Source organism: Psittacula echo, assembly GCF_963264785.1.
Source record: "Psittacula echo genome assembly, chromosome: 26".
NCBI lineage: Eukaryota > Metazoa > Chordata > Aves > Psittaciformes > Psittacidae > Psittacula > Psittacula echo.
Window position 1 is genome coordinate 3856897 of NC_137761.1, and position 24162 is coordinate 3881058.

At 49.3% G+C, this 24162-nt stretch overlaps 7 pseudogenes across 7 annotated transcripts; all 7 read left to right on the forward strand.

The window, feature by feature from the left end:
• Positions 1–2215: 2215 nt before the first annotated feature.
• Positions 2216–2512, forward strand: LOC308230494 (feather beta keratin pseudogene; annotated as a pseudogene). The gene has a single exon. The product of its transcript is annotated as a feather beta keratin pseudogene (transcript).
• A 3294-nt stretch (positions 2513–5806) lies between these two features.
• Positions 5807–6103, forward strand: LOC308230495 (feather beta keratin pseudogene; annotated as a pseudogene). Its single transcript has one exon. The product of its transcript is annotated as a feather beta keratin pseudogene (transcript).
• A 3099-nt stretch (positions 6104–9202) lies between these two features.
• On the forward strand, positions 9203–9499 carry LOC308230485 (feather beta keratin pseudogene; annotated as a pseudogene). Its single transcript has one exon. The product of its transcript is annotated as a feather beta keratin pseudogene (transcript).
• Positions 9500–12398: 2899 nt separating this feature from the next.
• Positions 12399–12695, forward strand: LOC308230491 (feather beta keratin pseudogene; annotated as a pseudogene). The gene has a single exon. The product of its transcript is annotated as a feather beta keratin pseudogene (transcript).
• A 2754-nt stretch (positions 12696–15449) lies between these two features.
• LOC308230489 (feather beta keratin pseudogene) lies at positions 15450–15746 on the forward strand (annotated as a pseudogene). Its single transcript has one exon. The product of its transcript is annotated as a feather beta keratin pseudogene (transcript).
• A 2754-nt stretch (positions 15747–18500) lies between these two features.
• On the forward strand, positions 18501–18797 carry LOC308230486 (feather beta keratin pseudogene; annotated as a pseudogene). Its single transcript has one exon. The product of its transcript is annotated as a feather beta keratin pseudogene (transcript).
• Positions 18798–21569: 2772 nt separating this feature from the next.
• LOC308230492 (feather beta keratin pseudogene) lies at positions 21570–21866 on the forward strand (annotated as a pseudogene). The gene has a single exon. The product of its transcript is annotated as a feather beta keratin pseudogene (transcript).
• Positions 21867–24162: the final 2296 nt, after the last annotated feature.

A 24162-nucleotide genomic window follows, 5' to 3' on the forward strand; every position in this document is an offset into this window, starting at 1 on the left:
GTGTTCCTTCACTCCTGGGATTTCCAGCCAAGATGTGCAGTGGGAAATAGGATAACCTAGAGCAGGAGAGATTGGGTGGGTTAGGGACAATGTTTAACCTGTCTCATGCTTGGAGGAGCTGAGTACCTCAGGTCTACGGTCATTGGAAGAGAGATTGAATGGTGGGGGGTTTTGTGGTATGATGTGAACACAAAAAGGGTGGCCAGAAGCTCCTGTAGTGGACATGTGAACAACAAGCAATAGTGGATACTGTCTCTGGTTGATGAGGCAAGGCACTGACCTGCTGCAAGACATTTCTGTGCAGTCCAACACCCACCTGTACAAGGCTCTGGTTCCATGTTATCACCTGCAACTGATCCTTGCCCTTCCTTCCTCAAAACCCTTCTTGGAAACCCTGGATGTGAAGGGAGTGCCAAAGAGACTGAAATTAGAGGTGTCAGCCAGAGCAACTATACAAAGGGAGATGTGAGCCCTCTGCTAGATTTAGGCAAAGATGGAATAGGTTGAGCATCAATGTGTATTTGATAGATATGCACACACAGGGCTCATCATTCCTCATCAGAAAGAGATGGGCAGTGCTGGTGATATGTGCTGGAAACTGTGCAGAGCTAGAATGGAGCAGGAAAAGCATTTTTGCATCCACTAAAGCAGTCTTGTGCTGAAAAAAATAAGGCGTTGCGGAGTTTTTCTTTATCTGTCACTGTTCTGTGTAGGGAAATGATACTGGCACAATTGTGCTGCAAAGCTTCTAGAAAACCCACTCAGCCGCTGAGCAAGCTGTGCTTAAGGAGGTCCCAAGCAGTGATTATTTTCTTTCTCCAACCATACGACTAGCTGGGGAGACTGAAGACATGGCGCTGCAATACCTCAGTTCTAAGTCCCTCCATCACATGCAGGCAATACTTCGTGCTGCTGCTCTGGTTGTGCTTCAGGTACAGTAGGAGGCACCTGCTGTGCTGTGCTCTTCCGATTGTACTTGCAGAGAAACATAGACCTTGCTAGCACCTGAGCAGGATTCTGTGTCCTGTGAAAATCCTGCCATGTATTTGGTCATGCCTGGTGTGCAGCCATCTGTGTGGTTAAAGCAGAAGTGGTGGCAAAGACACGGGAAAGAAGAAGGATGTGTATCAATTGGCCAGGATATGCCTTGGTCACTCGGGTACATCCAGCTTTGCCCATGGTCTCTAGCAAAGAGTGCTGGAAGGGAAATAGCCTTGGATCTTAAGCACTGGTACTCTGCCGTTAAAGGTGGGTGGGGATGAGGGAGAGAAGGAAGATGGCAAAAGAGGCAGAACAACTTCTGCTGAGGTCAAAGCTCAGTCTCAGACAGCATGTCTAAACCCCACAGCAGAGCTGCCATGGCTAGAAAGGCGATGGTTAATAAAGTGTGAGTGAGCACAGAACTAGAGCAGGTAGCTGATGCTGTTGACCCTTATGTGTGGATGTCCAGGCTGAAGCCTCAGGGTTCTGAGGAGATGGGACCCATGCATCAGGAAACACTTTAAAGGGACACCCTGCAGGCCAAGGGGCTTGTTCACTTGGTGAAGGAAGGATACTCCTCATCACTGGCTGCAACATCTACCCATGCTGACATGTCATTTCCCCTAGAAACATTTTGGCCTCTAATAGTGTCAGTTGAAAGGAGCCTGTGTGGCTGAATGGGCACGTCATGATCAGGGAAACAAAAAGAGAAGGTTGCAGGGCAGAAATAAACCCCCTAATTTTTTAAATTGTGATGCTATGCATGTAAGAAGATCTTGTTGGGAAACACATTCCATGCGCAGTCTTCCTCTGGGCCTGGGGCAGTCTTGAGCAGTATATAAGCCAGTCCAGTATGGGCTCTCCCTCATCCACTTCTCTTGCATTCTCCTTGGTGAACGAGGTAAGTAGCAAGTGTCTTCTGTTTGTCTTCTTTGTAATTTTTCTCTTTGTCTTCTGTTCTTGACTGAGTCTTTACTTCAGTTGTGTTTTGCTTAGACCATTGCCACTCATCTGTTCTCTTTGCCAAACTGTGGGGAGGTGGGAGAAGGTTTTCTCTGTTTTTGCAGGGCCCTATTGAGGACTGCAGCTCCTAAGATTCCCTTCTTCCCTATGAAGCTTGCCCTTGCTCCCAAGCCTGTGCTTTGCTCTGACTGAGCAGGCTAACAGGCTGCCCCTCACACTCTGCCAGTGCTTTCCCTGCCCTCTCTCCCAGGTCCACCTCCATCCCACAGCCATGTCCTGCTACGATCTGTGCCGTCCCTGTGGGCCAACCCCACTGGCCAACAGCTGCAACGAGCCCTGTTTCAGGCAGTGCCAGGACTCCCGCGTGGTGATCCAGCCCTCTCCTGTGGTGGTGACCCTGCCTGGACCCATCCTCAGCTCCTTCCCCCAGAACACCACCGTGGGATCCTCCACCTCTGCTGCTGTTGGCAGCATCCTGAGTGAGGCCGGAGTGCCCATCAACTCCGGGGGCTTCAGCCTCTCTGGCATTGGTGGTCGCTACTGTGGCAGAAGGTGCCTGCCCTGTTAAAGCCAGGTTGGACATCTCCAGTGAGTGCATGGACCAGGAAGCCCGAAGCCAGGTGCTGGACTGAGGACGTTGCTGCTGGCCAGAGTTCCCAGATGGGTTGAGCACCCTTGCTTCCTCCTGCAAGGGAAGGAGACAAGCAAGGTGCCAGCCTGTGCTGCCTGGAATCACAGCCAGCTGATGCCTTCTTCTTCTCCTGCTTTCTTCTCCACACCATGACTCCTTGTTGCCTCCTGTTGTCCTGTGCCATGAGTTCATCCTGAAGCAAGCACAGAGGGTTCCTGCTCATCCCCTTCTCCCCATGTGTGTCAGATGAAGATGTGTGTCCTGTTGCTGTGAAGAGGTGCTTGGGTATCAGGTGCCCTTGTAGCAGCCTGGACGTTGCCTCTTCCAGGATGCACTGCTTTGTTTCTCTCTTTTTATTCATTAAAGTTTATGCTGCATTGTAACTTGAGTCTTCTTGTGTTCCTTCCCTTCTTGGATGCTCAGCCAACCTATTCAATGGGAAATCACAAAATCACAGAATGATATAGGTTGGAAGCTGCTTTTGGAGGTTGTCTGGTCCAACCTGTTTTTCAATGAGTTCAACCTAGAGCCAGTTGCTTTTGGCCCAGATTGCTTTTTGTTACCTTCAAGGATCTAAACCCTATCTCCTTGTGCAGCCTGTTCCAGTGCTTAGTAACACTTGCAATGAAAAGGTATTTCCTGACATTCAAACAGAGCTTTTTGTGTTTCATTCTTGCCCCATTGCCTTTGTTCCTTTCAATGGCCTCACTGAAAAGAACCTAATTCCTTCCTCTTTGAACCATACCTTCAGGTATTTCAACAGATGAATGAGCACCATCCCTGGGAGCCTGCTCTTCCCATCTCTCAGTATATATGATGCTCCAGTCTCTTAATCATATTTTAAATTTAATTTTCATTCATCATGGACTTTCGTTTGACTCCTTTTCGGTGTGTCCATGTCTCTGTTACACTGAGGAGCCCAGAACTGTTCATGGAACTCCTGGTGTGGCCTCATGAATGCTGAGGGAAGGGGAAGGATCATCTACCTCAACCTGCTCGAAATACTTTGTCTAAAGCAGCCCAGTGTACAATAGTAGTTTGCATTAGCAAATGTGATCCCAAGCAGGCTGAAAGGATGTGGTGCACTTGCGTTCATCTGAGGGTCTGAGAGTGGGTGTCTCACTGATATAGTTGGATAGAGGGCACTGTCCTTTACATGTGACAAAGCTATCCAAAGACGCCACATTCCTCTGTCCTGATTATCTGACTTGTGTCTCTCAGCAAAGCCATGCAAAGCCTTCCATGGCTCCAAGATGTGTGACAGATGCCCAAGGAGATGTAATCCTTCCTTTCTGCCCCCAGTCTCTGTGTGTCCCACCCAGCCCATTTCAGAAGTACTTTAGGAATGTTGGCACAGCATCACAGTCACAGCTTTGGAGCCTACATGACACTCAATTGAGGGCATTTATCAAGTCTTTCTCCATCCCTTGCCCTTGAACACAGGAGGATGGAAAAAACCAAACCCTCCAGGATGCAGCCATCATGTCTTCCTGCCTTTCTGCTCTCAATTGCAAGTCCACAGACATCAGGGTGGGAAGTAACCTTGCTCATGCATGGGGTTGGCATGTAGCTGGTGATGTAGGAGAGGACAAGCTGCCTGTCCCTTCCTGCCTTATCCTCTAATCCTCCACTGGTGATATTTGCCACATGCCCCAGAACTCCTGCTTCAGGTAGAGTACGAAGCACCTCCTGTACTGTCACATATGCTGTGGGAACCCCTACACTGCCTTTCGCTGGAGCTAAAGCCCTGTCTTTTCTGAATGACAGCTGCTGTCAGCAAAAACTCTGTGCCCCTCTGTGCATTCCCTCAGGGAATGCACTGTCCACCAACACTCATGAGCCATGCTGATCTGACAGCAGAAGCAAGGTGGGCTGAAAAGATCATACTGGGGAGGGAAGGCAGCATCAACTGCATGTAATCAGAGAAACCAGGGTGCAGCAGGCCATTGGAGTCTTTCAGCAGATCCTCACTGTGGGCACTGACAATGTGACTGCTACAGGCCAGTGGGAAACTGCATGTCTGAGTGCACTTACATGCCTGGGAAGAGGAAACAGAGATCCTGATGTCTACTTGTGTCCAGCATATTCTGGCATATGTTCCTAGACTAGTATTTGTTATGAGTTCTAGTGTCTCATGGAAAGCTTTCCAAGCTGCTTGCAGTGCCTGTCATTGAGTTAGGGTGTGGGCTCAAAGAAGAAATGTTTGGTAGCCTTAGGCATGAAGAAGGAACAGTTGGGAAGCCCCAACACGTATCTTTGGTGCTGGTGGGGTTAGGGTGGGAGTGGAAATAGTATGTGTTGGAGAAAAGTTTTTCTGTTTTTCAAACATCCTTCTCCTGTTGATCAGAAGCTGCTGGAGGCTATCCTCACTTGAATGGAGTTAAGTATTATGTTATTCAATAGGTATGGTGACTCCTGCCACAGAAAATTCTCTCTAATTCTGGCCTTTTATTTTAGGGTAGCCAGAAAACATGCCCTACTCAACATGAGAATCCTTAAAGTGAGGCCCTGGAGGGCAAGGGGCTGACTTCATCTGGCAAAGTGGGGCACTCGTCATCACTGGCTGCATCATCTGTCTGTGCTGACGTGTCATTTCCCCTGGAAAAGTTTTGGCATTTAAAAGTATCAGTTGAAGGGAGTCTATGTGGCAGAATGGGCACGTCATGAACAGGGAAATGGAAAAGAAGTATTGCAGAAAACATAAGCAATGTCCCCATTTCTTTAATTATGATCCTTTGCATGCAAGATGAGCATGTTGGTAAACACATTGCATGCACAAAGGGTGTGCCTGGGGAGGTCTGCACCAGTATAAAAGCCAGTCCAACTTCAGGCTCCCTCATCCACTTCTCTTGCTTTCTCCTCCTTGCTGAACAAGGTGAGCTGCAACAAATTTTGCCTTCTTTGTGTCTTTCTCTTTTTTCTCTTTGTCTTCTGGCTCCAACTGAGTCTTTGTCTCCATGTAGCTTTTGCTGTAAGCCTTACAACTTGGTTGTGCTGCTAGCATCTGTGTTCACTTTGCTGAAATGCAGGGAGGTGCAAGAAAGACTTGGGATCCCTTTACAGGAAAACAGTGGGGCTAGGGTTCCTAATCCTCTCTTCTTCCCTAAGAAGCTTGTTCTTGCTCCCAAGCCTGTGCCTTTGCTCTGACTGAGCAGGCTGCCAGGGTGATTCTTTGCCTGCTGACTGTGCTTTCCCTGCCCTCTCTCCCAGGTCCGCCTCCATCCCACAGCCATGTCCTGCTACGATCTGTGCCGTCCCTGTGGGCCAACCCCACTGGCCAACAGCTGCAACGAGCCCTGTTTCAGGCAGTGCCAGGACTCCCGCGTGGTGATCCAGCCCTCTCCTGTGGTGGTGACCCTGCCTGGACCCATCCTCAGCTCCTTCCCCCAGAACACCACCGTGGGATCCTCCACCTCTGCTGCTGTTGGCAGCATCCTGAGTGAGGCCGGAGTGCCCATCAACTCTGGGGGCTTCAGCCTCTCTGGCCTTGGTGGTCGCTACTGTGGCAGAAGGTGCCTGCCCTGCTAAAGCCAGGCTGGACATCTCCAGTGAGTGCATGGACCAGGAAGCCCAAAGCCAGGTGCCAGGCTGAGGTCATTGCTGCTGGCCAAAGTTACCAGACGGGTTGAGAATCCTTGTGTCCTCCTGCAAGGGAGGGAGACAAGCAAGGTGCCAGCCTGTGCTGCCTGGAAACACAGCCAGCTGATGTCTTCTTCTTCTCCTGCTTTCTTCTCTGCATTATGAGTCCTTGTTGCCTCCTGTTGTCCTGTGCCATGGGTTCATCCTGAAGCAACTGGAGAAGGTCCCTGCTCACCACCTTCTCTCCATGGGAGTGGAAGGAAAACACTTGTCCTACTACTGTGAAGAGCTGCCTGACTGTCAGGTGCCCTTGTAGCAGCCTGGACAACGTCTCTTCCAGAGTCCACTGCTTTGTTTCTCTCTTTTCACTCATTAAAGTTTATGCTGCATTGTAGTTTGAGTCTCCTCGTGTTCCTTCCCTCCTGGGATGCCAAGATGTGCAGTGGGAAACGGATACCCTAGAGAGGAAGAAAATGAGTGGGTTAGGGCCAATGGTTTACATGTCTTGTGCCTGGAGGAGCTGAGTACCACAGGTCTATGGTCATTGGAAAAGAGATTGAGTGGTGGAGGGTTGTTTGGTGTGGTCTGAACACACAAAGTCTTGTCAGAAGCTCCCCCAAGGAACATGTGAGCAACAATCAGGCTCGGATACTGCCTCCAATTGATGAAGCAAGCCACTGGCCTTCTGGTGCTTGCTAACACCCACCTGCCCAAGACTCTGATTGCATGTTACTGCTTCTAATTGGTCCTTGCCCTTCCTTGCTCAAAGGCCTTCTTCAAAACCCTGGATGCAGAGGGAGTTCCAATGAAGTTGAAGGGACTAGTGTCAGTCAGAGCAACTTCCTAAAAGGAATTAAGCACTGATTTTCAATTTTTTTTTTTTCCCCTCCCTTCTATGGTCTATTTTTAACAGGGTACAGTTTGCAACTGGCCCTACAGTCAGAGTCAGAAACTATTCATACGAACTTCCCTGGTGTTAAGAGTACGTTTGCACCAGGTGAGTGTCTTCTGGTCTTCCCTGAAAGAAAACTATAGCTCAAAATATCCTTTTGTTTTTATCTGCCAGGAAACCCTGTAGAAATGCACTCCCATCCATAGCTGTAAGCCATGCTGATCCCGTAGAAGAAGTATGGCCAAAAAGTGATACAAGGGAAGTAAGGCAACATCCTCAATACATGCTCATAGGAGCAGGGTGTTTCAGCATGCTTGAACCTTTATGTAGACCTTCAGTGTGGGGGACTGAGCTGGGAGAATGGACGAAAGTAGGAAATAGATTCTTTGCTTTGAAAGTTTTGCTTGTGGAATGTTTTTAAGTGGAAGTACCACGGATAGAAAACTGGTGTGCAATATGATCTCAGCATAATGAAAATGCTTTCATGTTTGAAAACGTGCATGACGAAACATGCAGGGTTGCTGTTTTGCAGTTACACTGGGGATTTCTTCTACATGCATGTTTAACTGGCTAAGTATCTCCTGTCAACCTAAAAGCTGTTTTCATCTTCTACCATGAGAAATTTGGCTTGGATTTCTATGACTAGAGAGTTGCCTGTCTCATATGAAGTCCTATCCTAATTGGGGAAGGGGTTTTGTCCACCCTTTGCAGTGAGGACCCACTTGGGGTGTCAGAGAAATGTGGCTGGTGCCCCAGGCAGGACTGTCATTCCTCTTGGCAACATTCAGCCCTTGTGTCACTCCAAGAAATACAGTGTAGAGCACTAAATCCTTCCCTTGAAATGCCTCTCTGCGGAGATCCTGACATCTGCTGCTCTCCAGCCTGTCTTTGCTGGCACTGCCAGTCCTCTCTTGCTAATGCAGAGGGTTTTCTATTGAATTTAAACCTTGCTGAGTGTTTGGAACTGTATGTGCCATCCTGTCAGGATGAAAGGATAAAGAAGAGGTTGAGGAATGTACATGGAGAATGGAAGAAGGAAGAGTTTTGAAGCCAGAAGACATTTTAGTGAGGGAGTGGTTTCGGAAAGGTAAGAGCAATGGCTAGCTGTGGGAAAGCAACATCATCATTCCTTCTAAACCATTCTTGTTCTGCTGATTGGGCAACTCCAGGCTATGCTGAAAGAAGTGAGGCGCAAACAAGACAAGCCTATTCCTTCTAAGGGCAGTGGAAAATACCAAAGCAAATTCAAAATGAAACAGCATAGTCTTTCTGATCAAAAAAAAGATGCCTAAGAAAGCTAAAAAGATCCTGGAGGCACAAACCTGGATTTGGCCAGTCCCAGCATAACAAAATCCTGCCTTTTAATTCTATGTTTATATGGAAAAAAATCCTGCATTCATTACAATAAAAGCAAGAAGGGAGCCTCAGGAGGGTAAGATGCTGACATCACCTGAATATATGGCACCACTCCACCCATTTGATTGAACCATCTGCCTGAATTTGTTGTAAATTCACAAGGGAACATTTTGGCCTCTAATAGTTCCAGTTGAAAGGAGCATATGTGGCTTAATGGGCATGTCACAAACAGGGAAATGAAAAGGCAGTGTTTCAGGGAACAAAAACAACCACCACATTTACTTAAGTGGGATGATTAGCATAAAATATGAGCTTGTTGTTAAACACATTATCATGCTCAAAGGGTGCCTCTGGGCCTGGGGCAGTCTGGAGCAGTATAAAAGCCAGTCCAACTGCAGGTTCTGTCATCCACTTCTCTTGCCTTCTCCTCCTTGGTGAAAAAGGTGAGCTGCAACTGAATTTTCCACTCTCTTGTCCTTGTCTTGTTCTCCTCTTTGTCTTTTGACTTCAACTGCATCATTGCATCACTGTAGCTTTTGATGAGAGCCTTGTTCCTTAATTTTGTTCCCATTTTTTCTGTTCAATTTGTTTTTCAATGCAGGAAGGTGGGAAGCCATCAGCTTTCTTTCCAGGGTGTAGTTTGGGTTCAGGGCTTTTTAACCTCTCTTCCTCCCTATTGGGGCTGTCCCTGCTTCCAAGCCTGTGCCTTTGCTCTGACTGAGCAGGCTAACAGGCTGCCTCTTACACGCTCCCTGTGCTTTCCCTGCCCTCTCTCCCAGGTCCACCTCCATCCCACAGCCATGTCCTGCTACGATCTGTGCCGTCCCTGTGGGCCAACCCCACTGGCCAACAGCTGCAACGAGCCCTGTATCAGGCAGTGCCAGGACTCCCGCGTGGTGATCCAGCCCTCTCCTGTGGTGGTGACCCTGCCCGGACCCATCCTCAGCTCCTTCCCCCAGAACACCGCCGTGGGATCCTCCACCTCTGCTGCTGTTGGCAGCATCCTGAGTGAGGAGGGAGTGCCCATCAACTCCGGGGGCTTCAGCCTCTCTGGCATTGGTGGCCGCTACTGTGGCAGAAGGAGCCTGCCCTGCTAAAGCCAGGTTGGACGTCTCCAGTGAGTGCATGGACCAGGAAGCATGAAGCCAGGTGCTGGACTGAGGACGTTGCTGCTGGCCAGAGTTCCCAGATGGGTTGAGAATCCTTGTGTCCTCCTGCAAGGGAGGGAGACAAGCAAGGTGCCAGCCTGTGGTGTCTGGAATCACAGCCAGCTGATGTCTTCTTCTTCTCCTGCTTTCTTCTCACATCATGAGTCCTTTTTGCCTCCTGTTGTCCTGTGCCATGTGTTCAATCCTGAAGCAAGTAGAGTGTGTCTCTGATCACCACTCTCTCCCTGTGTGTGTGAGATGAAGATGTGTGTCCTGTTGCTGTGAAGAGGTTCCTGACTGTCAGGTGCCCTTGTAGCAGCTTGGATGGCACCCCTTCCAGGATGCACTGCTTTGTTCCTCTTTTTAATAAACATTAAAATTTATGCTGCATTGTATTTTGAGTCTCCTCGTGTTCCTTCCCTTCTTCAATTGCAGTCTAAATGGGGTAGGGAAAAACGGGATGCTATACCTGGGAAAGGTGTCACTAAAGGCATGTAGAAGATTCATATCTTCCGTGGGGGATTTGGAGGAGGGAAGTCCCACTCAAATGGTCACCTGAATATCACTGTTCTTTGCATGCCTACCTAAGGTCATCCATATCCCTTTGTCCTGAACACTAGGCTTGCTGTTTCTGGGAGCATACCCCTGCAATGATTTCCATAGCTCCAAGACAGAGAGGACAAGCTGCCTATTCTTTCCTCCCTTATCTTCTACTCTTTCACAGGTGATGTTTTGATCTGTGGTCCTCAGTCCTGCTTCATGTTGAATGAGGGACACCTCTTTTGCTGTCCCATACCCTATGAGGATCCCTACACTGCCTTTCCCCAGAGGTAAAGGCCTGCTTTCCATGAATTAAAACCACTGTCATCTAAACTCTGTGTCCTTCTGTGCAGGAAGACACTTGCTGAATGCATTGTCCACCAATTCTGACGAGCCATGCTGAGCTGACAGCAGAAGCAAGGTGTGCTGAAAAGATCATACTAGGGAGGGAAAGCACCATTAATTACATGTGATCAGAGAGAGCTGGGTGCAACAGGGTACTGGAGACTTTGAGCAAACCCTCACCATGGGCATTAAATGTGGCAATATGGAGGTCTGGTAGGAGACCCTATGCATGGATTTTCTGAGGCAGAGGTGGGATTGAAAAGATGCTTAGAAGAAAGGACAGATTTTGCACATATACAATGAATGTAAACTTGCTCTCTTGAAGGAAAAGTCCCTCCCTCCACACTGTGGTCATAGATGGAGCTGGTGTGCTGTGTCCCAGGGGCAGAGATTTGCTCTTCTTGCACATCAGTGGCCTGAGTGCAGGAACTCCCAATCCAATGGCCATGATGAGCCTCACCTGGGGTCTCTCAGGCCTCCTACTCCCCTTTAACCCAGTTCTCTATTTAAGCTCTGTACAGAGCCCTTATCCTTTTCTTCAGTTTAGCAGTAGGAGTGTGAGCTTCCTGTTCTTTAGTACATTTGTGTATGCCTGAGCCCCTTGATCCAGACCCTCAGTTGTGGATGGAATTCCCAGCTTGTGCTTGGGTCTGCCTGGTTATTATGGCCGTTGTCAGCAACTGATGAGCTTTGTGGCCCAGGTCAGCATCCAGGGATCTGCTCCTAATGTGCAGAGAGACTGTGGCCTTATGTCAGTCCTGCTTCATCACCAGGAGCTTGGTGGTTGACCTTGACTCTGGGCTGCACCTGTCTACTGTCTGTGCATTTTCTTTGCTCAGATACTGCTTCTGAGATTACATGTTGCATGGAAATCTTGCTGATTCTTTGAAGCTTTGTGTGGTCTCATGTTGATATGTTGAGCAGAAGCTGAGGGATGGACCATGGGGAGGAGGAAATGAGATGTATTAGGTACCCAGAATGTGCTTTTGTTTTGGGGAGGGACATCCCAATTTAAAAGGATTGGTGAACCAATACTTGGTTGTGGCAGAGCAATGTCCCTGATGAAAGCTGCTTCTGTTTGTGACTAGGCCATCTAGATTCTTCTATTATTAGTGAGAGGGAAAAAAGCCATGCTTGTAACTCCAAAGAGCAATGATCGGTATCACAGAAGCACAGAAAACACAAGGACATGCTTGGAAAACTGATACCTGAGACAGCCTGAGCTGGTCCGTAGGTAAAGCAGAGGAATTTGCTGGTCCTTCCATGGCAGATTTGTTGGAATTCTGACCTTTAATGATAAGTATCAAAGCCATGAGGCTTCACATCTTAGAACAAAACCTGAAAATAAGCTCCAGGAAGGTGAGAGGCTGGCATCAGTTATTCAGGTAGGCCATCTCCTTCTTGCATTCCTCTTCTTCCTTCACTATTGTGCCAATTCCCCAAAAATATTATGGCCTCTAATGCTTAAAGTTGAAAGGAGCCTGTGTGGCTGAATGGGCACATAATGAACAAGGAAATGAAAAGGCAGAGTTGCAGGGAACATAAACAGCATCCCCATTTCTTTAATTGTGATACTTTGCATATAAGATGAGCTTGCTGGTAAACACATTCCATGCTCAAAGGGTGCCTCTGGGCCTGGGGCAGTCTGGAGCAGTATAAAAGCCAGTCCAACTGAAGGTTCTGTCATCCACTTCTCTTGCCTTCTCCTCCTTGGTGAACAAGGTGAGCTGAAACTGCATTTTCCCACCCTTATTCTCCTGTTCTCCTCTGCCTTCTAGATTTACTGAGATCATTTCTCATTGCTTGTGTTCAGAATTGGGTGTCTTCAATCTCCCTTCCTGCTGAGGCTGTCCCTGCTCCCAAGCCTGTGCCTTCGCTCTGACTGCAGGCTGCTAGGCTGCCCATCACACTCTGCCTGTGCTTTCCCTGCCCTCTCTCCCAGGTCCACCTCCATCCCACAGCCATGTCCTGCTACGATCTGTGCCGTCCCTGTGGGCCAACCCCACTGGCCAACAGCTGCAACGAGCCCTGTATCAGGCAGTGCCAGGACTCCCGCGTGGTGATCCAGCCCTCTCCTGTGGTGGTGACCCTGCCCGGACCCATCCTCAGCTCCTTCCCCCAGAACACCGCCGTGGGATCCTCCACCTCTGCTGCTGTTGGCAGCATCCTGAGTGAGGAGGGAGTGCCCATCAACTCCGGGGGCTTCAGCCTCTCTGGCATTGGTGGCCGCTACTGTGGCAGAAGGAGCCTGCCCTGCTAAAGCCAGGTTGGACGTCTCCAGTGAGTGCATGGACCAGGAAGCATGAAGCCAGGTGCTGGACTGAGGACGTTGCTGCTGGCCAGAGTTCCCAGATGGGTTGAGAATCCTTGTGTCCTCCTGCAAGGGAGGGAGACAAGCAAGGTGCCAGCCTGTGGTGTCTGGAAACACAGCCAGCTGATGTCTTCTTCTCCTGCTTTGCTGTCTGAAACATGAGTCTCTTTTGTCTCCTGCTGTCCTGTGCCATGAGTTCATCCTGAAGCAAGCTGAGAGGGTTTCTGATCACCACCCTCTGCGCATGTGTGTCAGATGAAGATGTGTGTCCTGTTGCTGTGAAGAGCTGCCTGACTGTCGAGTGCCCTTGTAGCAGCCTGGACATTGTCTCTTTCAGGATGCACTGCTTTTTTTCTCTCTTTTTATTCATTAAAGTTTATGCTGCATTGTAGTTTGTTTCTCCTCGTGTTCCTTCCCTTCTGGGATTTCCAGTCAAGCTATGCAGAGTGAAATGGGATGCCCGGGCAATCTGCCCAAGGGAAATTGGGATGCCTTGAAGGGAGAGAGTGTGGGTGGGTAAGGGTCAGTGGTAGACCACCTTTGTACCTGGATGAGCTGAGTACACTCAAGTGGGATGAGCTGAATGCATTCAAGGGCTATGGCCACTGAAAGAGACATTAAGTGTGTTATATTTTCTGAACATAAAAAGGCAGGCAAGGAGCTCTGTCAGGGCACATGGGAACCACAAGTGGGGTAGGATACTGGATTCTATTTGAGTATGCAATACAATAACCTGCTGGAAGACATTTCTATGCAGGCTAAGACTCACCTGCCCAACACTCTAACTGTATGTTACCACTCGCAATATGCCCTTGCCCTTCCCTCCTCCAAGCCATTTGTGCAAATCATGGTACAGGACATAGTCTCAAAGGAGTTAAAGGAAAGCTTTCAGCCAGGGCAACTGTAAACTGAGATGTGACCTCTCTTCTGGATTTTTTCCACATTTGGGAAGGGTTTTGTCATGGATGGGTAAAAGTTGTAGGAGGGGGCTCTGTGCACATAGGGCTCATCTAAAGAGATTACAGTGTTGTCACCTGCTGGAAAGCACGTGGAGGGTGAGCAGGGAGCAGGAGAAGCATCTTTGCCCCACCTGGAACAGTCTTGTGGTCAAAAGCACTGCTGAGTCCTTCTGTATGTTACTGTGTCTGAAGGGAATGCGCACTGCAGCAGATGTCCTGTGAATCATTGAAGTGTTAGGTTTTAAAAGGGACATTAAATGTCATCTAGTTTGACTTTCCTGCTAAAAGATGGGACAACTTCCACTAAATCCTCCAGAAATCCCACTCGGGTGCTGTGCAGGATGTGACTGAAGACATACAAAACAGCAATACTTTTGTCCTTTCAAGCATGTCTCAAGCTGGAAAGGCTGAGGGAGTGGTACCCCACCATCTCAATTCTCAGTCCCTTCATCACATGCAGGGAAAACTTTGTGTTGCTCTTCTGGTTGTGCTTTGGGTAGAGTAGGAGGCATTTGTTGTGCCGTGCTCCTCCAATTGTCCTTGCAAAGAGTCATTGGCCCTGTTCACATCTGAGCAGGGTTGTGTCCTCTGTGGAAATTCTGCCAAGCACTTGGTCATGCCTGGTGTTTGGCCATCTGCATAGCTAAAGCAGAAGTGGTGGCAAAGTCGTGGGCAGGAAGGAGGACATCTTCATTGGCCATGAAATGCCTTGGTCCCCCGTGTGTGTCCAGCTTTGCCTGTGGTCCCTATCTGGGAGGGGAATAGCCTTGGTCCTTAAGCACTGGTAGTCTGCTACTAAACACGGGAGGGATGAGTGAGAGAAGGAAGATGACAAAAGAGGAAGAACGACTTCTACTGAGGTCAAAGCTTGTTCTCAATGAGAGTGTCTAAACCCCATAGCAGAGGTGCCCTGCCTAGAAAGGTGATGCCTAATACAGAGTGCATGAGCATCACACAGGAGCGAGTGGCTGATGGAGCTCAGCCTTGTGTGTGGATGTCCAGGCTAAAGCCTCTAGGTTATGAGGAAACTGGCCCCATGCATCAGAAGCACTTTAAAGTGAGGTCCTGCAGGGCAAGAGTCTGACTTCACCTGGTGATTTAGGACACTCCTCATCATTGGCTGCATCATCTGCCTGTGCTGACTTGTCATTTCCCCTGAAAAAGTTAGGTCTCCAATAGTGTCTGTTGAAAGGAGCCTGTGTGGCTGCATGGGCACATCATGAATAGGGAAATGAAAAAGGAAGTGTTGCAGGGAACATTAAGGACAGTTCCCATTTCTTCAATTGTGATGCTTTGCATGTAAGATGAGCTTGCTGGTAAACACATTCCATACTTAAAGGGTGCTTCTGGGCCTGGGGCAGTCTGGAGCAGTATAAAAGCCAGTTCAGCTGCAGGCTCCGTCATCCACTTCTCTTGCCTTCTCCTCCTTGGTAAGCAAGGTGAGATACAACTGCCTTTTCCCGCTCTTTCTCCTTTTCTCCTCTGTCTTGTTGCATTCCTGAGTTCCTTTCTCTTTGTGTCCTGAATCTTGGATCCTTGCAACCACAACAGAAGGTGGGGGAAAACCTTTTTCAGGAGATGCTTCAGGACTGGGTGTCTCGGATCTCTCTTTGTCCCTACTGGGGCTGTCCCTGCTCCCAGGCCTGTGCCTTTGCTCTGACTGAGCAGGCTGCCAGGGTGATTCTTTGCCTGCTGACTGTGCTTTCCCTGCCCTCTCTCCCAGGTCCACCTCCATCCCACAGCCATGTCCTGCTACGATCTGTGCCGTCCCTGTGGGCCAACCCCACTGGCCAACAGCTGCAACGAGCCCTGTATCAGGCAGTGCCAGGACTCCCGCGTGGTGATCCAGCCCTCTCCTGTGGTGGTGACCCTGCCCGGACCCATCCTCAGCTCCTTCCCCCAGAACACCGCCGTGGGATCCTCCACCTCTGCTGCTGTTGGCAGCATCCTGAGTGAGGAGGGAGTGCCCATCAACTCCGGGGGCTTCAGCCTCTCTGGCATTGGTGGCCGCTACTGTGGCAGAAGGAGCCTGCCCTGCTAAAGCCAGGTTGGACGTCTCCAGTGAGTGCATGGACCAGGAAGCATGAAGCCAGGTGCTGGACTGAGGACGTTGCTGCTGGCCAGAGTTCCCAGATGGGTTGAGAATCCTTGTGTCCTCCTGCAAGGGAGGGAGACAAGCAAGGTGCCAGCCTGTGGTGTCTGGAAACACAGCCAGCTGATGTCTTCTTCTCCTGCTTTGCTGTCTGAAACATGAGTCTCTTTTGTCTCCTGCTGTCCTGTGCCATGAGTTCATCCTGAAGCAAGCTGAGAGGGTTTCTGATCACCACCCTCTGCGCATGTGTGTCAGATGAAGATGTGTGTCCTGTTGCTGTGAAGAGCTGCCTGACTGTCGAGTGCCCTTGTAGCAGCCTGGACATTGTCTCTTTCAGGATGCACTGCTTTTTTTCTCTCTTTTTATTCATTAAAGTTTATGCTGCATTGTAGTTTGTTTCTCCTCGTGTTCCTTCCCTTCTGGGATTTCCAGTCAAGCTATGCAGAGTGAAATGGGATGCCCGGGCAATCTGCCCAAGGGAAATTGGGATGCCTTGAAGGGAGAGAGTGTGGGTGGGTAAGGGTCAGTGGTAGACCACCTTTGTACCTGGATGAGCTGAGTACACTCAAGTGGGATGAGCTGAATGCATTCAAGGGCTATGGCCACTGAAAGAGACATTAAGTGTGTTATATTTTCTGAACATAAAAAGGCAGGCAAGGAGCTCTGTCAGGGCACATGGGAACCACAAGTGGGGTAGGATACTGGATTCTATTTGAGTATGCAATACAATAACCTGCTGGAAGACATTTCTATGCAGGCTAAGACTCACCTGCCCAACACTCTAACTGTATGTTACCACTTGCAATATGCCCTTGCCCTTCCCTCCTCCAAGCCATTTGTGCAAATCATGGTACAGGACATAGTCTCAAAGGAGTTAAAGGAAAGCTTTCAGCCAGGGCAACTGTAAACTGAGATGTGACCTCTCTTCTGGATTTTTTCCACATTTGGGAAGGGTTTTGTCATGGATGGGTAAAAGTTGTAGGAGGGGGCTCTGTGCACATAGGGCTCATCTAAAGAGATTACAGTGTTGTCACCTGCTGGAAAGCACGTGGAGGGTGAGCAGGGAGCAGGAGAAGCATCTTTGCCCCACCTGGAACAGTCTTGTGGTCAAAAGCACTGCTGAGTCCTTCTGTATGTTACTGTGTCTGAAGGGAATGTGCACTGCAGCAGATGTCCTGTGAATCATTGAAGTGTTAGGTTTTAAAAGGGACATTAAATGTCATCTAGTTTGACTTTCCTGCTAAAAGATGGGACAACTTCCACTAAATCCTCCAGAAATCCCACTCGGGTGCTGTGCAGGATGTGACTGAAGACATACAAAACAGCAATACTTTTGTCCTTTCAAGCATGTCTCAAGCTGGAAAGGCTGAGGGAGTGGTACCCCACCATCTCAATTCTCAGTCCCTTCATCACATGCAGGGAAAACTTTGTGTTGCTCTTCTGGTTGTGCTTTGGGTAGAGTAGGAGGCATTTGTTGTGCCGTGCTCCTCCAATTGTCCTTGCAAAGAGTCATTGGCCCTGTTCACATCTGAGCAGGGTTGTGTCCTCTGTGGAAATTCTGCCAAGCACTTGGTCATGCCTGGTGTTTGGCCATCTGCATAGCTAAAGCAGAAGTGGTGGCAAAGTCGTGGGCAGGAAGGAGGACATCTTCATTGGCCATGAAATGCCTTGGTCCCCCGTGTGTGTCCAGCTTTGCCTGTGGTCCCTATCTGGGAGGGGAATAGCCTTGGTCCTTAAGCACTGGTAGTCTGCTACTAAACACGGGAGGGATGAGTGAGAGAAGGAAGATGACAAAAGAGGAAGAACGACTTCTACTGAGGTCAAAGCTTGTTCTCAATGAGAGTGTCTAAACCCCATAGCAGAGGTGCCCTGCCTAGAAAGGTGATGCCTAATACAGAGTGCATGAGCATCACACAGGAGCGAGTGGCTGATGGAGCTCAGCCTTGTGTGTGGATGTCCAGGCTAAAGCCTCTAGGTTATGAGGAAACTGGCCCCATGCATCAGAAGCACTTTAAAGTGAGGTCCTGCAGGGCAAGAGTCTGACTTCACCTGGTGATTTAGGACACTCCTCATCATTGGCTGCATCATCTGCCTGTGCTGACTTGTCATTTCCCCTGAAAAAGTTAGGTCTCCAATAGTGTCTGTTGAAAGGAGCCTGTGTGGCTGCATGGGCACATCATGAATAGGGAAATGAAAAAGGAAGTGTTGCAGGGAACATTAAGGACAGTTCCCATTTCTTCAATTGTGATGCTTTGCATGTAAGATGAGCTTGCTGGTAAACACATTCCATACTTAAAGGGTGCTTCTGGGCCTGGGGCAGTCTGGAGCAGTATAAAAGCCAGTCCAGCTGCAGGCTCCGTCATCCACTTCTCTTGCCTTCTCCTCCTTGGTAAGCAAGGTGAGATACAACTGCCTTTTCCCGCTCTTTCTCCTTTTCTCCTCTGTCTTGTTGCATTCCTGAGTTCCTTTCTCTTTGTGTCCTGAATCTTGGATCCTTGCAACCACAACAGAAGGTGGGGGAAAACCTTTTTCAGGAGATGCTTCAGGACTGGGTGTCTCGGATCTCTCTTTGTCCCTACTGGGGCTGTCCCTGCTCCCAAGCCTGTGCCTTTGCTCTGACTGAGCAGGCTGCCAGGGTGATTCTTTGCCTGCTGACTGTGCTTTCCCTGCCCTCTCTCCCAGGTCCACCTCCATCCCACAGCCATGTCCTGCTACGATCTGTGCCGTCCCTGTGGGCCAACCCCACTGGCCAACAGCTGCAACGAGCCCTGTATCAGGCAGTGCCAGGACTCCCGCGTGGTGATCCAGCCCTCTCCTGTGGTGGTGACCCTGCCCGGACCCATCCTCAGCTCCTTCCCCCAGAACACCGCCGTGGGATCCTCCACCTCTGCTGCTGTTGGCAGCATCCTGAGTGAGGAGGGAGTGCCCATCAACTCCGGGGGCTTCAGCCTCTCTGGCATTGGTGGCCGCTACTGTGGCAGAAGGAGCCTGCCCTGCTAAAGCCAGGTTGGACGTCTCCAGTGAGTGCATGGACCAGGAAGCATGAAGCCAGGTGCTGGACTGAGGACGTTGCTGCTGGCCAGAGTTCCCAGATGGGTTGAGAATCCTTGTGTCCTCCTGCAAGGGAGGGAGACAAGCAAGGTGCCAGCCTGTGGTGTCTGGAAACACAGCCAGCTGATGTCTTCTTCTCCTGCTTTGCTGTCTGAAACATGAGTCTCTTTTGTCTCCTGCTGTCCTGTGCCATGAGTTCATCCTGAAGCAAGCTGAGAGGGTTTCTGATCACCACCCTCTGCGCATGTGTGTCAGATGAAGATGTGTGTCCTGTTGCTGTGAAGAGCTGCCTGACTGTCGAGTGCCCTTGTAGCAGCCTGGACATTGTCTCTTTCAGGATGCACTGCTTTTTTTCTCTCTTTTTATTCATTAAAGTTTATGCTGCATTGTAGTTTGTTTCTCCTCGTGTTCCTTCCCTTCTGGGATTTCCAGTCAAGCTATGCAGAGTGAAATGGGATGCCCGGGCAATCTGCCCAAGGGAAATTGGGATGCCTTGAAGGGAGAGAGTGTGGGTGGGTAAGGGTCAGTGGTAGACCACCTTTGTACCTGGATGAGCTGAGTACACTCAAGTGGGATGAGCTGAATGCATTCAAGGGCTATGGCCACTGAAAGAGACATTAAGTGTGTTATATTTTCTGAACATAAAAAGGCAGGCAAGGAGCTCTGTCAGGGCACATGGGAACCACAAGTGGGGTAGGATACTGGATTCTATTTGAGTATGCAATACAATAACCTGCTGGAAGACATTTCTATGCAGGCTAAGACTCACCTGCCCAACACTCTAACTGTATGTTACCACTCGCAATATGCCCTTGCCCTTCCCTCCTCCAAGCCATTTGTGCAAATCATGGTACAGGACATAGTCTCAAAGGAGTTAAAGGAAAGCTTTCAGCCAGGGCAACTGTAAACTGAGATGTGACCTCTCTTCTGGATTTTTTTCACATTTGGGAAGGGTTTTGTCATGGATGGGTAAAAGTTGTAGGAGGGGGCTCTGTGCACATAGGGCTCATCTAAAGAGATTACAGTGTTGTCACCTGCTGGAAAGCACGTGGAGGGTGAGCAGGGAGCAGGAGAAGCATCTTTGCCCCACCTGGAACAGTCTTGTGGTCAAAAGCACTGCTGAGTCCTTCTGTATGTTACTGTGTCTGAAGGGAATGCGCACTGCAGCAGATGTCCTGTGAATCATTGAAGTGTTAGGTTTTAAAAGGGACATTAAATGTCATCTAGTTTGACTTTCCTGCTAAAAGATGGGACAACTTCCACTAAATCCTCCAGAAATCCCACTCGGGTGCTGTGCAGGATGTGACTGAAGACATACAAAACAGCAATACTTTTGTCCTTTCAAGCATGTCTCAAGCTGGAAAGGCTGAGGGAGTGGTACCCCACCATCTCAATTCTCAGTCCCTTCATCACATGCAGGGAAAACTTTGTGTTGCTCTTCTGGTTGTGCTTTGGGTAGAGTAGGAGGCATTTGTTGTGCCGTGCTCCTCCAATTGTCCTTGCAAAGAGTCATTGGCCCTGTTCACATCTGAGCAGGGTTGTGTCCTCTGTGGAAATTCTGCCAAGCACTTGGTCATGCCTGGTGTTTGGCCATCTGCATAGCTAAAGCAGAAGTGGTGGCAAAGTCGTGGGCAGGAAGGAGGACATCTTCATTGGCCATGAAATGCCTTGGTCCCCCGTGTGTGTCCAGCTTTGCCTGTGGTCCCTATCTGGGAGGGGAATAGCCTTGGTCCTTAAGCACTGGTAGTCTGCTACTAAACACGGGAGGGATGAGTGAGAGAAGGAAGATGACAAAAGAGGAAGAACGACTTCTACTGAGGTCAAAGCTTGTTCTCAATGAGAGTGTCTAAACCCCATAGCAGAGGTGCCCTGCCTAGAAAGGTGATGCCTAATACAGAGTGCATGAGCATCACACAGGAGCGAGTGGCTGATGGAGCTCAGCCTTGTGTGTGGATGTCCAGGCTAAAGCCTCTAGGTTATGAGGAAACTGGCCCCATGCATCAGAAGCACTTTAAAGTGAGGTCCTGCAGGGCAAGAGTCTGACTTCACCTGGTGATTTAGGACACTCCTCATCATTGGCTGCATCATCTGCCTGTGCTGACTTGTCATTTCCCCTGTAAGTGTTTGGGCTCTAATTGTGTCAGTTGGAAGAGGCCTGTGTATCTGAATGGCTGTGTCATGAACAGGGAAATGAAAAGGAAGCTTTGCAGGCAACATAAATACTGTTCCCATTTCTTTAATTGTGATGCTTTGCATGTAAGGTGAGCTTCTTGCTAAACATATTTCATGCTCAAAGCATGCCTCTGGGCATGGGTTGTCCTGCACTAGTATTAAAGCCAGTCCAGCTGCAGGCTCCCTCATCCACTTCTCTTGTCTTCTCCTTGGTGAACAAGGTGAGCTGCAACTGAATTTGCCTCACTCCTCTGTTTCGCTTAAACTCCTCTTTTCTTTCTGAGCTTGTTAAATCTTTTACTGAGAGTCTTGGTCATTTTCACACTCCTGACCTTGGACTCTTAGCCACCACTATGACAGGTAGAGAAAGGTCTTTGGTTTTCATTCCTGTTTTGGGTTCGGGTTCTTATCCCTCTTCCTCCCTACCGAGGCTGTCCCTGCTCCCAAGCCTGTGCCTTTGCTCTGACTGAGCAGGCTAACAGGCTGCCTCTTACACGCTCCCTGTGCTTTCCCTGCCCTCTCTCCCAGGTCCACCTCCATCCCACAGCCATGTCCTGCTACGATCTGTGCCGTCCCTGTGGGCCAACCCCACTGGCCAACAGCTGCAACGAGCCCTGTATCAGGCAGTGCCAGGACTCCCGCGTGGTGATCCAGCCCTCTCCTGTGGTGGTGACCCTGCCCGGACCCATCCTCAGCTCCTTCCCCCAGAACACCACCGTGGGATCCTCCACCTCTGCTGCTGTTGGCAGCATCCTGAGTGAGGCCGGAGTGCCCATCAACTCTGGGGGCTTCAGCCTCTCTGGCCTTGGTGGTCGCTACTGTGAAAGAAGGTACCTGCCCTGCTAAAGCCAGGTTGGACGTCTCCAGTGAGTGCATGTACCAGGAAGCATGAAGCCAGGTGCTGGACTGAGGACGTTGCTGCTGGCCAGAGTTCCCAGATGGGTTGAGCACCCTTGCTTCCTCCTGCAAGGGAAGGAGACAAGCAAGGTGCCAGCCTGTGGTGTCTGGAATCACAGCCAGTTGATGTCTTCTTCTTCTCCTGCTTTCTTCTCCACATTATGAGTACCTGTTGCCTCCTGTTGTCCTGTGCCATGATTTCATCCTGAAGCAAGAGGAGAACATCTCTGTTTATTACCCTCTCCTCATGGGTATGGCAGGAATATACATGTTCTGTTGCTGTGAAGAGGTGCTTGACTGTCGAGTGCCCTTGTAGCAGCCTGGATGGCATCCCTTCTAGGATGTACTGCTTTGTTTCTCTCTTTAGACTAATTAAAATTTATGCCGCATTGTAGCTTAAGTCTCCTCGTGTTCCTTCCCTCCTGAAATGCCCATCTAATCTGGGTAGGGGAAAATGGGATTTCCTAAATGGGAAGAAGATTCATGGAAAAGCCAGTTTTTGACCTCTGTTGTGCATGGAGGAGCTGAGTACTTTCAGGGGCTTCAGTCATTCTAAGAGATGTGGTATGGTGAATGGTAGTGTGTATCTGAACACACAAAGGGTTTTCAGAACTGCCCCAAAGAACATGTGATCAACAAGTAAGCTTGGAGATGCCACTAGTTTATGAGTCTAGCCATTAAGCCCTTGGAAGATATTTCTAGGCAGGCCAACATGTACCTGTATAAGGCTCTGATTGTGTGTTATAGCCCTTAATTGGCCTTGCCCTTCCCTCCTCCAAGTACTTTTTCCAAGGCCTGGAACTGAAGGGAGTCCAAAAGGAGCTGAAGGAACAGGTGTCAGCCAGGGCCATGGTGTAAGGGGAGATATGGCCTCTCTACTATATATTGACACAATGGGGATGTGATCATTATGGTTGTGTAAAACATTTAGGAGAGGAATGGTCACACAGGGGTAACTCTCTGAAAGAGATGGGCAGTGCTGGTAACATATACTGGACTCTCTGTGAAGGGATAGAAGAGAACAGGAAAATCACTGCTGTCCACACTGGATCATTTCTGGGGTCAAAATCTTAAGGTGTTGCAGAGACCTTCTATGTGTATCACTGTGTCCTGAAAGGCAGTGGCTCTCAAACTGATGTGCTGCAAATCCTCCCAAAACCTCTCTCAGCTGCTGTGCAGGCTGTGCTTAAAGAAGTCCCAATCAGTGATCTTTTGTTTCTCCAACCATGCCCAGACTGGGGAGACCGACAAAGTGTTACGTCACCACCTCAATTCTCAGTCCCTCCTTCACATACAGGCAATACTTTGTGCTGCTTTTCTGGTTATGCTTCAGGTAGAGTAGGAGGCACCTGCTGTGCCATGCTCCTCCAAATCTCCTTGCAAAGGTTCATAGGCCCTGCTCGCTACTGAGCACGTTTGTGTGTCCTGTGGAAATCCTGCCAACATGTGTGCATGCCTGCCTGGTGTGCATCCATCTGTGTGGCTAAAGCAGAAGTGGTGACAAAGACATGGGGAGGAAGAAGGATGTGTATCGATTAGGTTCCCAGAGTGCATCCAGCTTTCCCGTGGTCTCCAGTAAAGAGTGTTGGGAGGGGAAAAGCCTTGGTTCTTAAGCACTGGTAGTCTGCTGCTGTCATGGTTTAAGCCCAGCCTGTAACTCAGAACCACACAAGCACTTGCTCACTCAGCTCCATTCTTCCTCCCCTGGCTCCCGGAAGGATGGGGAGGAGTGTAGCTCCCCGGGGTTGAGATAAGAACAGTCCAGTAACTAAGGTATAATACAAAGCCACTACTGCTACCACCAATAATAATAATGATAAGGGAAATAACAAAGGGAGAGAATACAATTGCTCACCACCCCCTGACCAATACCCAGCCTGACCCCAGCAGTGATCTGGGCCTTCCTAGTAACTCTCCTCAGTTTATATACTGGCATGACATGCTGCGTTATGGAATACCCCTTTGACTAGTTTGGGTCAGGTGTCCTGTCTCTGCTTCCTCTCAGCTTCCCCTCCTCCCTAGCAGAGCATGAGACTCAGAAAGTCCTTGATCAGAGTAAACATTATTTAGTAAGAACTAAAACCATCGGTATGTAATCAGCACTTCTCCCAGACTAAAGTCAAAACCACAGCACTGCACCAGCTACTAAAAACGAGAAAAATGACTGCTACTGCTGAACCCAGGAGAGCTGCTAAACACAAGAGGGATGCTCAAGAAAAGGAAGATGGCAAATGAGGCAGAACAA